At 40.9% G+C, this 13,983-nt stretch overlaps 1 protein-coding gene and 1 long non-coding RNA gene across 2 annotated transcripts in view; one reads left to right on the top strand and one right to left on the bottom strand.

The window, feature by feature from the left end:
* The window catches only part of C4H14orf132 (chromosome 4 C14orf132 homolog), a 45,520-nt gene that overhangs the window by 23,006 nt on the left and 8,531 nt on the right, over positions 1-13,983 (top strand). The gene's annotated exons all lie outside the window — the stretch shown is intronic.
* Positions 7,041-13,518, bottom strand: LOC115606924. Its single transcript, XR_003991050.1, has 2 exons — positions 12,710-13,518; positions 7,041-7,926 (listed from the first exon to the last, which is right to left on the bottom strand). It is a non-coding gene; the product is annotated as an uncharacterized LOC115606924 (long non-coding RNA).

The raw sequence follows: 13,983 nt of genomic DNA, 5'->3' as shown, positions 1-13,983 counted from the left end.
CTCTCTTAGGCCAGCAGTGATTCCATAATTCAGATTCCACTGAATAAAATGGGAGGAAAGTGCAAATACATTACATTTTTTACTTTATTTTCTTTGTTCCCTTCTCAGCCTTGCATAACACAAGAATAACTGAAAAAGCTTTTACAGAAATCACTTTTGGGTAGGAAAAAGTTCATTTCTGAGGAAAGCTGTTACATATTCATGTCTTTAATTATCCTCTGCAGCCCCACCAACTGCAAGAGTTCAAAGCACAAATATCGAATTACAAATAGAAGTATAATAAATTATACATTGATTTGTGCCTATCCTCTATATATAGCCGTTAAGGGGTGCTATTTTGCCTACACATAGATAGACACGTTATCTAGAGAGAAAGAATCAGTGTAAAATTTATTATATTTTTCTGTAATGTGCTCTGAACTCTTTGAACAATCTTACACATAAGCACACAAACACAGATGGCTTGGCTGTTCTGTTTGTATTTGGCGTGATAAAAGATGCCATCAGCTGATGTCTAGTTCAGCCACACTTAATCATCCCTTGATGGTCTCAGAACTAGAGCAAAACCTGGGTTGTGAGAATCTGGGCTTGTGAGAACATATGGAATATTTGGCTCTGATGATGGCCATTCTCACGCATTGATGAAGGTTTCTGTTGTCCCTCTATAAAGAGGCAGTGACATGTCCTGTGTAGGGGCTCCTCGTGTACTTCAAAGCAAAGTGAACGAGGCTTATTTTAAGCCATTTGTGAAATGTGTTCACATTATGCCTGTTGAATTTGCACCGAAGTGGATGAGAAACACATGTTCCTTCTCTTCCTTGGGCTCTGCTCTGGGAACAGTAAATTCTAGAAGGCAGCTGAAACAGTTGTGAAATAGTTGCCAGGTGGCACTGAGTTCTTAAGCACTCAAGATATACGCATGATCAAACTTTTAGTCTCTCCATGATATTCAACTAATAGTTATTTTGGAAGAAACTTTTCTTAGCATGATGAATACTACTTTTCAAATACCAGAAATTAAGAAATTGTAAACATTTTCTACCTTCTAATTTTTGTTTTCTTGTGTATTGTGTGATTAGCTCACTCATGAGACAAAATGCAAGAGAATAGGATTATTTTTTAAGCAAACTGTGTGTTTCCTTCAGTGATAAACCACTACTGAAACATTACAGAGCAAGTTGAGGGGGATGTGCAGTCTATAGGTTGTTAGAGCCATATATTGAGCCTGATATGCCTGATGGTATCAAGACATATGGCAAGGTACCAGATGTTGGTATTCTATCAAGTGAAGTATACGCAGGCGGGATAACATTTTGCAGTCCTCTCTTCTTCCTAGAAGCTGCTCTGTATGCTCTACTTGACCTTCATGCTGGTATCCAGACATGAGGAGGACTAACACTGTGAGCTTTTTCTCCTTTTTTTGGCCATCTCAACTGGAATGCCTTGGTTTTGTTGACTCTCAGGCTTGTTGTGTGCCTTGAACTACGTGCCAAGTAAGTAAGCAAAAGGTTTACAGAAATAGCCATAAGAAAGACGTGAGAGATATACCTCAAATATTGTCAGCATATCTAAGCCCTCCCCCATTTTTCGCTTGTCAAATGTAATGCAGCATGAGAATGAAAGGGAAAGAAAAAAATAAATAGGAAAACAATTGGATTAAAAAGACATATAGCCAAAATAAAATTCCATACATCATTACCAGTTTTCTTTCTCCTCTGTTTTTTCAGGGAGTCTGATAGCATATAAAAACTTAAAGAAAATAATAATTATGGAATAAGTTGAGACTATTAAATTGGTTTAATTTCCATTCTGAGGCTTTCTATTGGATGTCTGCAAGTATTTTCCATGAGAGAATTAATCTCTGGAAGTTATCATACAATAATTTTTTCACAGTGGGTTTGTATTATGATGGGGGGCTGACCTGACTCTTGTCTTCTCGTATTTGAAGACAGATTCCAGGCGGCTATCTCAAAGGTGCTGAAAATAAGGCATTTATATCGTATCATTAGGTACAGCACAGCTGCAGTGGTAGCAATTACTTCCCTCAATAGGCAAATGTATCCCAACTTGTCTTTGTAGTACAACCATCACTGTGTAAAATAAATCAGATGTATAGTTTGAAGGCTTCTGAGTCTGCATGGAGTAGTAAATAATTTCTCTGATGAAACAGAGCTAAGCTATAGTATGTCTTTAGTGTGGTTTGGTAAACCTCATCCAATTAATTTTTCATGGGATGTCTAGCAGGAATTGGAGCTAGCAGGCAAGATTTTTTTATTGCTGCTGGGTTTTGGTTTGAAGAGTGGTCAGCTTAGGCAACATAGAGGAATTTGTATGTAAGTATTTTTTCTCTAGAGGAATAAGATGATTCCAGAATGTCACATCCTTCTAGGTCTAGCCTGCAACACCTGCCCCTTGAACTTCTTATAGCGTTTGTGAGAAGCATCCCGATTACTGAATACTAAAGGATACAGTGATTTACAAAATCACTGCTTTTGCTCATGCCTGAAGTCTAGTGATTTAAACAATTTTTCATCTAGAAATAGTTCTAGTTTTGAAATTGTGTCATTGCTTCCATTACTGTGAATGGCTACCAGTTCCCATCCTTCCTTCCCTGGGAATAGCCTAAACATCTTGTCAGGCTAAGAGAGAAGGAGCAGAGGGAAAATCAAAAGAATATGAAGGTCAGCCCGTTTCTCTGCTACCAAGTTACCTTGGCCACCACAGTAAATTGATAATGAGGCACTGACGTTCTGGCAGAGACTAAAATGGCTGCAAAGATGATGATGGAGGAAAGGCTTGTGCAGCCCTTTCTCGCTTTGAGAAAGTTTTTTCCTACACACCCTCTCTTGAGCTCTGCTCTGGTTTTCCACTTACACCTCATTATTTGACTTCTCTGTTCATGATGGGCATGCCTTTTCATCTTGCAGATATAAAGTGCTGTTACAACCAGCATGTGTGACACTTTTCCTCTTTATCCTGTCTTGTAGTAGAGGAACTTGACACTAGAAAGGAATTGCCAGCCTGGATCGCAGCAGGAGGCCATATAACTGCAGTTAAATCCAGCAGTTTAGCTTTGAAGTTACCAATGCCAAAAATATCAGAAGGTTGTGCCAGAAACCCTCCAATAGGTGGAATAATCAGCACCTCTTTCTTTTCACATACAATTAAAGAGTTTAAACTCAGAAGCTTGGTGTTTGAAGCCCTTCCAGCATCAGGTTGAGTATTAAACTGATACAGCTCTGCAGGTTGCTCTTATCTCTAAAGCAATCCCTGTTCTCTCTGAATTTCCCAGTATGTCTACACAAGGTGTTAAAAGGTCCTTGTTTTGGCAATTTTGGAAATTGTAAACAGATTTTAATAGCTTCTACTCATGATAACACTGATGGTTAGTTTTATAGCCTCCTACTGAGTTTTTCCATATTGATAAATACCCCCCTTTCTGGTTCCCTCTGTTTGTATTTTTATTTCTATGTGCATGTGCTCTGGGAAGCATGAAAGTTATAATTATGTGTAAACGGGACCCAGGCATCTTCTACTTCCTCAGCATGATGTCCACAATAGGAAGCTAGACTCAGCTGTTTTAGTTATGTGGGAGGTCAGCTAGCGCTGCTGCCTGGCAAATCCATGTCTGCTTGACTGCTCTGCATGCTTATATGATATTCACCACCCCCTCCAATTTAGAGTATACAGATTCACAATTTAAATTATATGTGACTTAGAATTGCAGCTTCTTCATACAGGTTGTTTCCATTTCTGTTCAACACTGACAAAGCTTGCTCTTTTCCTTGATACAGCATAGCTGGCATTGGCTGTAAAAAGAGGAGGAATTCTTTGGCCCAGTGTTAGGATGAGAAACTCCTCTGTTTCCATTTGAGACTTGTCAGCAATAAAAGGCTTTTGTTCTCAGTCTTTCACACTTTGGAGATGAAATCCAACAGCAGTTTTAAAGCAGTAGGGTTCTTTGAAATAATAAAAAATTATGTCAGAGATGTACTACTGGGCAGATGTAAGTTGTGGGAATGGAATCACAGCATGTTTATCATTAGAGTATCTACATGCTACCTATGCAGAAATACAAGAGGAAAAAAACCAGGGTGAAAACACCTTCATGGCAGTTATTTACACTGTTTCTTGCAGCTGATTCAGCAGAACTCCACCCAGAAGTGTTTCAGTCTGCACAAGCCGTATGCTCGTATGCTCATATGCTCTTGAGAGATAGCTGTGCTTAGGGTCACCGATCTAGCTGAGCTTGGTTCCCCATGGGAACACCTCAGGTAAGGGAAACAAATTTTTACAGCCAAGAGCAAACACAGAATTGAAGTGTCTGCTGCAGCATCTTGGAACATCTTGAAACATCTTTAGATGTTCCTTCCTGAATATTTAGGCACCTGTTAGTCAAGGAAACTCTTAGTGTGGTTCAACAGCAAGGCTGAAACTTGAATCTCTGGCATCTGAAATACTGCTAAAGAGCAACTCTGAACAGAGATCTCATCTAAAAGGACACAGACATCATATCTAGCCTAACATGAATTGGGAAAGAAGCAGAGGAAGTAATACACAGGTCCTAGGAATGCCATGAATTGGAAGAAAAGCAGAGATTGGTAGAATTGATAGATGAGAGGGGGTTTAACAAGATTAAAACTAACAGATGAGATCCTGATGCTTCCAGGTTAGAGTTAAAATTTTCCATTGCCACTGCTAGGATGAGCATTTTGACAACTGTATTTTGAAAATAAGCAGCTCTTTCTCCTAAGCTTGTCAACCTGAGACTGTGATTTCAGGGTGAAGCAGGGATCTGAATTAATTAAAATGAGAATTTGAAGTTAACTGCATAAAGCATTTGCATGGATCCTCCCTCTTCAGAATTAGGCCTATTTAATTAAATTAAATAGGATTGCCTTCGGTGCCCTTTAATTTTGGTTCTATGGGGTCTTAATGCGTTTAAACTAATTTACTTGCAGTGTACATGGACTAACTGTCCTGATTGTCACTGTGTAACCAATCTTCGCATTGTAAGTAGTAGGGTGATATTCTGGCAAATGGTGGACAGAAGAACTTGGTTCTCTAGATATTATCAGTAAATAAATAGTAGCCAGGACATCTTCATTTACATAATAGTGCATGCTTTAGATGAGGAGAATATATATATGCATGTTTCTGTGGGACACAAGAGAATTAGTGTGGGGAGAATATTGGTCAATATTAGGGTATGTCTTTAGTGCAAAACATATATTTAAAAAGAGCTTAAGAATTAAAATGTGTTTGTGATGCTTTTGCAAATCTGTATGTTGTTGCCATCTTTGGCAACTGTGTTAGATTGATTTGTGATTGCAGCTAGAAGGTTTTCAGACACAAATATGCACTGCAGTGATCACATGCTGCCAGGGCAGAAGGAAATCATAATTCCACTTTATATATTCAGAATATGTCAGCATGTAAAAATATGCTTTCTAAAATATAAGCCAAAAGAAACACTGAAAAAATTAAATATTCTGAAGTAACAGCAGGGATTTTACAAAACATCTGAGCTGGAGTGACATTTCATCTCTCAGCGTCCCATTCCCAAAGTGGTGTGTGGTGAGGCCAGGGCCAAGATGCAGCACAGTTGTTCAAGCTGCTGCTGAGTTTTCCTAATTTCTGAAAAATGGCTACTAGAAGATTCAGCTGTGCTTTCAAATCTCTGTGCCAAGCTGGGGTTCCCAATAAGGTAGAGTAACTAAGTTTTATGCTTCTGTAGCTGACTATGAAAAAATGATGGAAACCTGATTCTCAAAGAAACAGCACAGTGTTATTGCTAATGATGGATTTTGTGTGATCCAACTTAAGCAAGCTATAATTTTTAGAGTACCAGTGACTGGTACCCGACATGTTGTTTTTCCTTCATGTGAATCATTTTGGTTATAAAATAGGATTTTTCTGCTAACTGGAAAGTATGTCACTTAACTGTTCAAGAGCCTTATTTTCCTCCTCATGACCCTAAAAGCATCCTCTCGGATATCAGTAGGAGGTATTCAGCGCGGTGGGTGTTCTCATTACCACTTGACATTTTGCTGTTTGGTTTTCTGCCTGTTGCTATTTAATTATTTGTATTCTTTCATCACCAGCCCCAGAAGCTATTTAGCAAGCGATGTACTATTAGTACTATTTAACAATATTGACATAGCCACTAGGAAAAGAGTTTAATTTCCAAACAGTGCTATGGCATCCCCCCTTGCCATCTGCTGCTGCCATGTCCCTCACCATTGTGTTTCCCAGTTAACCCTTTGCTCTGGCCTCCTCGCCCATTTCTCTTGGAGAGGGTGGCTCAGGCTCTGCACAGCTTTGACAGAACTATAGAAACCCTCTGAGGCTAAAGCAAACTGCAGGTCACTGTAATGGCAGTGACATGGGTGAAGGTTTTGGCTGATGTAGATTGGTGTATATGTGTTTTGTAGAGGCATGTACAAATAGACCAAGCATGGAAAGCATGGCAGGCTTTCCATCTTCAGCCTACTGTTTATCACAGGCACCTCACAACTCCTGCTAGTGTTGGGTCTGGATGTCTCACAGCCTTTAATGTAATATCTCAAAAAAGACTGCAGAGGGAAGATACTGTACCTTTTTGGAGAACAGAGACATCAAGACTGATGCTGAGATTCATTTCACTGAAGTTAATCTACCTAAAAGATAGATTGCCAGTTGATATTAATAATCCATGCTTCCCTTTCTCCAGTGGAGAGGTGATCTTATCTCCCAAGGATGATTTATGTGACACTAATCACTGGTCAACTTTGACTGTTAAGTGGCAGTACAAGGCCAGACTGAGAAGGATGCTCAGCTTTAGATGAACTGAGGTAGAGGCTGGACAAGTTCAGGGTAGCAAAATACTTTGAGAGTTATTAAATCTATAGCAATAGCATCTGGCTTATGAATTTCCTAAAGTGAAAACAGTCGGAGGCTGTGAGTTGCTAAGATGTAGTATCAGACAGATAGACACACCAGACAAAAGCTTGTCCTGGTGTGCTTTTGTTAGCCGAGAGAAGAACACATAACCACTCTAAGGAGGTTATATGTGGTGCTTTATTTCGAAGCCCCGGGAACCAGGGGTATGCACTCAAATCTGGTTCCAAAGATCATCACAACGCACCCGCAATTTATCCTGTTGAGATTTCACAATCTAATGTATATTCAACAGGTTACAACATCTTCTCATGCATATGTATTTACAAATTGCTTCATCTCTTGATTACGCCATCAGTTGTTTCTGCGCTTGCGCAGCCCCCTTCTGGTGGTCGTTAGGATGAAGTAAGTAGTCTTCCTCAGATGAAGTAAGACGTCTTCCTCGCTATGTCCTTTTCACCTTTCAGAGTCCTGGATAAGTCCCAACGATTGTGTTTGTGCCAGTATTCTTCTATCTCTCCTTGACTGGTTCTGGTATGCAACTTTGTTTCCTATCTTAATTAAAAGTTCTACTTGAATAATCTTTAGAGTACTGTTTCTACCAAACCATCACCTTATAAGGATATTGCTTAAACGGTCTCATACACCTATGTCCACATCCTAGTTACCAGACTTCTCTGGCCTAGTAACAAAACTAACAAAGCACAAATCGACTAAATTAATAAGGCTAAATACTACACACATATATATATTGATTAAAACCCGATTAAACTTCTGTTAGTCGAATGTTATGATTTCTAACATTTCCCCCCTTTGAAAATACTTCATCTTCTGCAAGTATTTTCACTCATGTAGTTGTTTCCTGATAAGTAGGAGGTGGAGGTAGTTAGCAGCACCAGGTATGGCCCATTCCACCATTCCTTCAGTGGTTCCTTGCTCCAATCACGAACGTAGACCTGGTCTCCTGGCTCGATCTCGTGTACTGGAGTATCCAATGAGAGCGGTCGGTTCCAGATTAGGGCGCTACGCAACCGGATCAACGTTCTACTGAGAGATAACACGTAATTATGTACATCCTGAGTTCCTTTGATATGTACATGTGGGTTTGGTTGGGGAGCCTCATATGGCTTTCCAAACAGGATCTCATATGGGCTTACCATCATCCCACTTCTAGGTTTAATTCTGATCCTTAAAAGGGTTATTGGTAATGCCTGTGGCCATTTTATTTTGGCCTCCCGACATATTTTGCTTATCTGTCTCTTAATTGTTTGATTCATCTTCTCTACCTGTCCACTGGACTGTGGCCTCCATGTGGTATGAAGATTCCAGGATATTCCTAACAGTTTACTGACTCCCTGAACTATAGTTGCTGTAAAATGTGGTCCTCTATCTGATGATATACCCAACGGGACTCCAAATCTAGGGATGATTTCTTTCAACAACCATTTCACTGTTTCCTTAGCCTGCTTGGTGCAACAGGGAGAGGCTTCTGGCCATCCAGAAAAAGTGTCAACCCCTACTAACAAGTATCCATATCCCTGTGTCTTGGGTAATTCCACAAAATCAATTTGCCAATAGTCACCCGGCTCCATACCTACTCTGATATGTCCCATTTCTACTTTCCTTCTGACTACTGGATTGTTTTTCAAACAAATTTCACATTTAGATCCTATGGATTTTGCCATTGTTAACATCTGTGTAGAGATTATTCCTCGTTTTAAATATGTTACCAATGCCTCTGCCCCCCAATGACATTTTTGATGTTCGGTTTGTAAAATTGTCCGCATGATGGCAGGTGGTACCACCACTTGTCCAGTAGTGGTTACGTACCATCCTTCCGGATTCAATCGAGCCTTTACTAATTCAGCTAATTTAACATCTTCTTCCGAGTATCTTGGTCTTTGATTCATATAATTCTGTAATGGGCTTACCTTTGTTGGTACCAGGGCCATGACAGTCTGTACCTGTTGTGCAATTCATCTAGCCATCCGATCCGCAAATGTATTTCCTTCGGCTATCTTAGAATTTCCTCCTTGATGTGCTTTACAGTGCATGATAGCCACCTGTTCTGGTAATTGCACAGCCGTTATTAAATTCAGAATTTCCTCTTGGTATTTTATATTTGTCCCTTGTGAGGACAGGAGCCCTCGTTCCTTCCGTAGAGCTCCATGTATATGGACCACACCGAATGCATATTTCGAATCTGTCCATATATTTACCTGCTTACCTTTGCTCAATTCTAAAGCTCTGATGAGAGCTATTATCTCTGCCTGTTGTGCTGAAGTCCCTTGGGGCAGAGCTTTTGCTTCTATTAGGGCGTTTTGTGTGGTTACTGCATACCCAGCATAACGGACCTCACCTTCCACAAAACTGCTTCCATCAGTAAAAAGTTCCTGATCAGGTTGCTCAATTGGGGTATCCTTCAAATCGGCCCTCGTCGCATATGTATATTCAATCGTCTCCACACAATCGTGTTCTAATATGCCGTCCTCTGTATTTGTACCTAGAAAAGCTGCTGGGTTCAACATGTTAGTTGTCTTTAGAGTCACATCATCTTGTTCAGTTGATACCACCTGGTATTTCATCATCCGACTTGGGGATAGCCAGTATCCCCCTTTTTGTTCTAAAACAGTCCTTACCATGTGTGGCACATATACATCAATATGTTTTCCTAAAGTCAATTTTCTTGCTTCTTGTATTAAAGTCACTGTTGCTGCTACTGCTCGTAGGCACGATGGCCATCCAGCACTTAGCGGATCCAGCTGTTTGGAGAAATATCCCACTGGTCGTTTCCAACTCCCCAGTCTCTGCGTCAGGACTCCCAATGCCAATCTTTGTCTCTCGTGCACAAACAGCTGGAAGTCCTTGGTCAAATCCGGTAATCCCAGGGCCGGTGCTTTTATTAACGCTTCTTTTAGCTCCTTAAAAGCTTCCTTTTGGGACCCTTCCCAAATGAAGGTCTGAGATTTCTGTGCCTCATATAAAGGTTTAGCTATCAGTCCATAGTCCAATATCCATAACCTACACCAACCCGCCATTCCAAGGAATGTTCTCAGTTCATGTAAATTCCGAGGTTCTGGAATAGCACAAATTGCCTTTATACGATCAATTCCCAGCCTCTGTTGTCCTTGGGAGATTTCACAGCCCAAATACATTACAGTAGTGCAGGCAATCTGGGCCTTCTCCCTCGAAACCTTATACCCATTTAGTCCCAATTGGTTCAGAATCTCTATTGTTACTTGTATGCACAGTGATTCTTGTTCAGTTGCAATGAATATATCATCTACATATTGCAATAAGAGATATTGTGTCCTTGGTACCTGAATTTTTCCTTGAGTTACCCAGAGTTCCAATTCTTTCCCTAATTGATTTCCAAAAAGCGTCGGGCTATTCTTGAATCCTTGTGGAAGTCTCGTCCAGGTTAACTGAGTTTTGCGTCCATTGTATGGGTTTTCCCATTCAAAGGCAAAAAGTTTCCTACTACTTTTGTCAAGGGGAATGCAGAAGAAAGCATCTTTCAAATCGATTACTGTAAACCATTTATATTTCTCCTTTACAGATGTCAACAATGTATATGGATTAGCCACTACCGGATAGATATCTTTTGTTATTTCATTTATTGCCCTTAGGTCCTGTATTAACCTGTATTCACCATTCGGTTTCTTTACTGGAAAAATTGGTGTATTATATTCTGATTCACATTCTTCTAAAATTCCAAATTTTAAAAATTTCTCAATCATTTTCACTATCCCATATCGTGCCTCTAATTTTATGGGATATTGTTTTATCCGTACCTGTCCTGCCCCTTCCTTCAATTCCACTACTACCGGCTGAGCTATCTTCGACTTTCCCGGGCTTTCTGTTTCCCAAACTGGGGGAATCACTGCTTCCTCTACTTCTCTAGGTATTCGGGCCTTTGGACTGTCCTTTAACACTAGTATCTGTCCAGATTGTGATTCCGGTACCTGCATAATCAATTCTCCATTTTCAAAAGTAATTTTGGCGTTTAATTTTGATAATAAATCTCGTCCCAACAGGGAAACAGGACAGTCCAGCATGTATAGAAACTCATGTATCAATTCCTTTCCCCCAAACCGTAATTCCAGGGGTCGCATGAATGGCCGCACTTCCTCTCTCCCTGTGGCCCCTATTATTGTGGTAGTCTTATCCCCTATTTTCCCATACAGGTCATTTAACACAGAATAAGTTGCACCAGTGTCAACTAGGAATTGTACCTCCTCTTCCCCCAGCCTTATTTCCACTAGTGGTTCACCCTTTTCCGATTCTAGTCACATATTCTCCCAGGACCATGGCTTTAGCTACCTCGGATTCCCCGAAGAGGTATCCGGGTTGTGGGTTCTGTCTCAGTCTCTGAGGGCATTCATTTTTCCAATGCCCCTCCTGTTTACAATAGGCACATTGATTAATGCCTAATCTGCCTGATCCTGACCCTGGATTATTAAGTGTTCCAAATCCCCTTCCTCGCCCACGCATTATTCCTCTACCTCTACCCCTATTACCTAGGGTACCTTGTCCTCTGCCTTGTATTATAGCCAATAAATTTTGCTGCTGCCTCTGAGCACCGTCTCTTTCTCGGTTATTATACACTTTCCAAGCTGTTTCCAGCAGCTTATCTAAATCACGTAACTCAGCACCCTCTAATTTCTGCAGCTTCTTCCTGATATCATCCTGAGATTGCCCTAAGAAAATTAGAGCCAGCTGAGCTTTAGCCTGTTCTGTTTCTACATCAAGATCCGTATATTTCCTGGCCACTTCTTTAAGTCACTCAAAAAACACGGATGGAGATTCTGTCCTTTCCTGTCTGACATTATATAACTTTGACCAATTTATTGTTCTTGGCATAAGCCCCAGCAGATTGTTTCCAAAGCACCAAATCTCCCGGGGAAAAAGGAATCTTAACATACACAGGTCCCTCTGTACCTACTCCCTGACGGAGCGGCGCCTATAATACACTGGACGTTTGAATCCTTGCCTCTTTACCCTGCATATCTCGCTGTCGGGTCCGATGTGAAATTGGGGTGACGGGATATTCCCGTTCTTTTCTCCATTCAGATCCTTTATCTACTTCTAGATTCTCGTCATCATTGTCATCCCTTACTTTCCTGCTTCTTAAAGCAGGTGGGATGGACGGGGCTGGTGGGGCTATCAACAAATCAGAATCATCATCATCTTTCTGATGTTGCAAAACATTATTCACAGCCATGCATCCCATACATTTCTTCTCACCCACACAGCCTTTACATTGTTCACTCGATTTTGTACTAACAGCCATTATTCCACACGCCTTTCTCCATTCATCATTGTTTCTTAACATAAAGAATAGTTCCACATATGGAACCTTGTCCCATTTTCCTTCCCGTTTGCAAAATAACATTAATTGCATAATCGTATCATAGTCTAAAGTTCCATTCTCCGGCCAGCGGACTTGATCCTCTAATTCATATTGCGTCCACCACACATTACAGTAGTCAATTAATTTCCCTTTTTGCATCTCTTGTCCAAACCATCCCTCCTTCCAATGACTCAAAATACACCCTAACGGCGATGACTTTGGTATCGGTGGCATTTTAAGCTTATTTAAACACAGACAAATTAAATCACAAAATATAAAAATATACCGAATAATTTATAAAACCAGACCACTGTTGCCGAACCTGCAGAGCTTTCGCCACTGTCTGACGGACGGCACCTAGGCTTTCCTTGGAGCTCTGTAGCCCAACCACGCACGGCTTTTGCCGTGTCTAACAGGCAGGCTTTTACCAGACCACAGGAAATGGTACCAATACCAAATAATAAAGCACCGTCTTACCAATGCCGTTGGTCCGTCGAGAGCACCGGAGGTCGGTTGCAGTCGATGGCTCCCCGAGAATCACTCAGTGCCGGCTGGAGCTGAATCGATGCGCGAGCCGCCTCAGCAATGCCCGTGAGGTCCCATCTGGGTCGCCAAACTGTTAGCCAAGAGAAGAACACATAACCACTCTAAGGAGGTTATATGTGGTGCTTTATTTCGAGGCCCCGGGAACCAGGGGTATGCACCTAAATCTGGTTCCAAAGATCATCACAACGCACCCGCAATTTATCCTGTTGAGATTTCACAATCTAATGTATATTCAACAGGTTACAACATCTTCTCATGCATATGTATTTACAAATTGCTTCATCTCTTGATTACGCCATCAGTTGTTTCTGCACTTGCGCAGCCCCCTTCTGGTGGTCGTTAGGATGAAGTAAGTAGTCTTCCTCAGATGAAGTAAGACGTCTTCCTCGCTATGTCCTTTTCACCTTTCAGAGTCCTGGATAAGTCCCAACGATTGTGCCAGTATTCTTCTATCTCTCCTTGACTGGTTCTGGTATGCAACTTTGTTTCCTATCTTAATTAAAAGTTCTACTTGAATAATCTTTAGAGTACTGTTTCTACCAAACCATCACCTTATAAGGATATTGCTTAAACGGTCTCATACACCTATGTCCACATCCTAGTTACCAGACTTCTCTGGCCTAGTAACAAAACTAACAAAGCACAAATCGACTAAATTAATAAGGCTAAATACTACGCATATATATATATTGATTAAAACCCGATTAAACTTCTGTTAGTCGAACATTATGATTTCTAACACTTTTGTTTCCTAAGCATCTGTTTATGGCCACTGCTGGACCCAAAACACAAGGGAGATGGACTTTCTATCTTACTCTATATGGCCATTCCTGTGCTCTTATGCGAGGCCATTTTAGCAATGAGAAGTGGGAAATATGCATTTACTAAGAGGTGATTTCTGCAAACAAGAAGTTGGCAGTAAGGTTTATTTCCAGATCTGAGGTGAAGTGCTACTGACCTACAAACAGAAAAACTGGAAATCAGTTTTACAGAAAGAGCCCGTGCCAGGTGCTGAGTGTCAGCGCTTTATATCAGGTCACCGCAACCCTTTTGGAGATTCAGATGAGCTGTTTCACCATGTGTTCCCCTCAGATGGTGCAAACAGCTTGTTTGAGCCTTAGATAGTATGAGGAGATTCAGATGTGACATCATTTGCACTTTGGTGTGTAGCTGTGCTGCTACACAAATGCTCCCTGCCTCTGTGG

Source organism: Strigops habroptila, chromosome 4 (assembly GCF_004027225.2).
Source record: "Strigops habroptila isolate Jane chromosome 4, bStrHab1.2.pri, whole genome shotgun sequence".
NCBI lineage: Eukaryota > Metazoa > Chordata > Aves > Psittaciformes > Psittacidae > Strigops > Strigops habroptila.
Note: the sequence above shows the minus strand (reverse complement) of the source record. Positions and strands in the feature narration are given on the sequence as shown.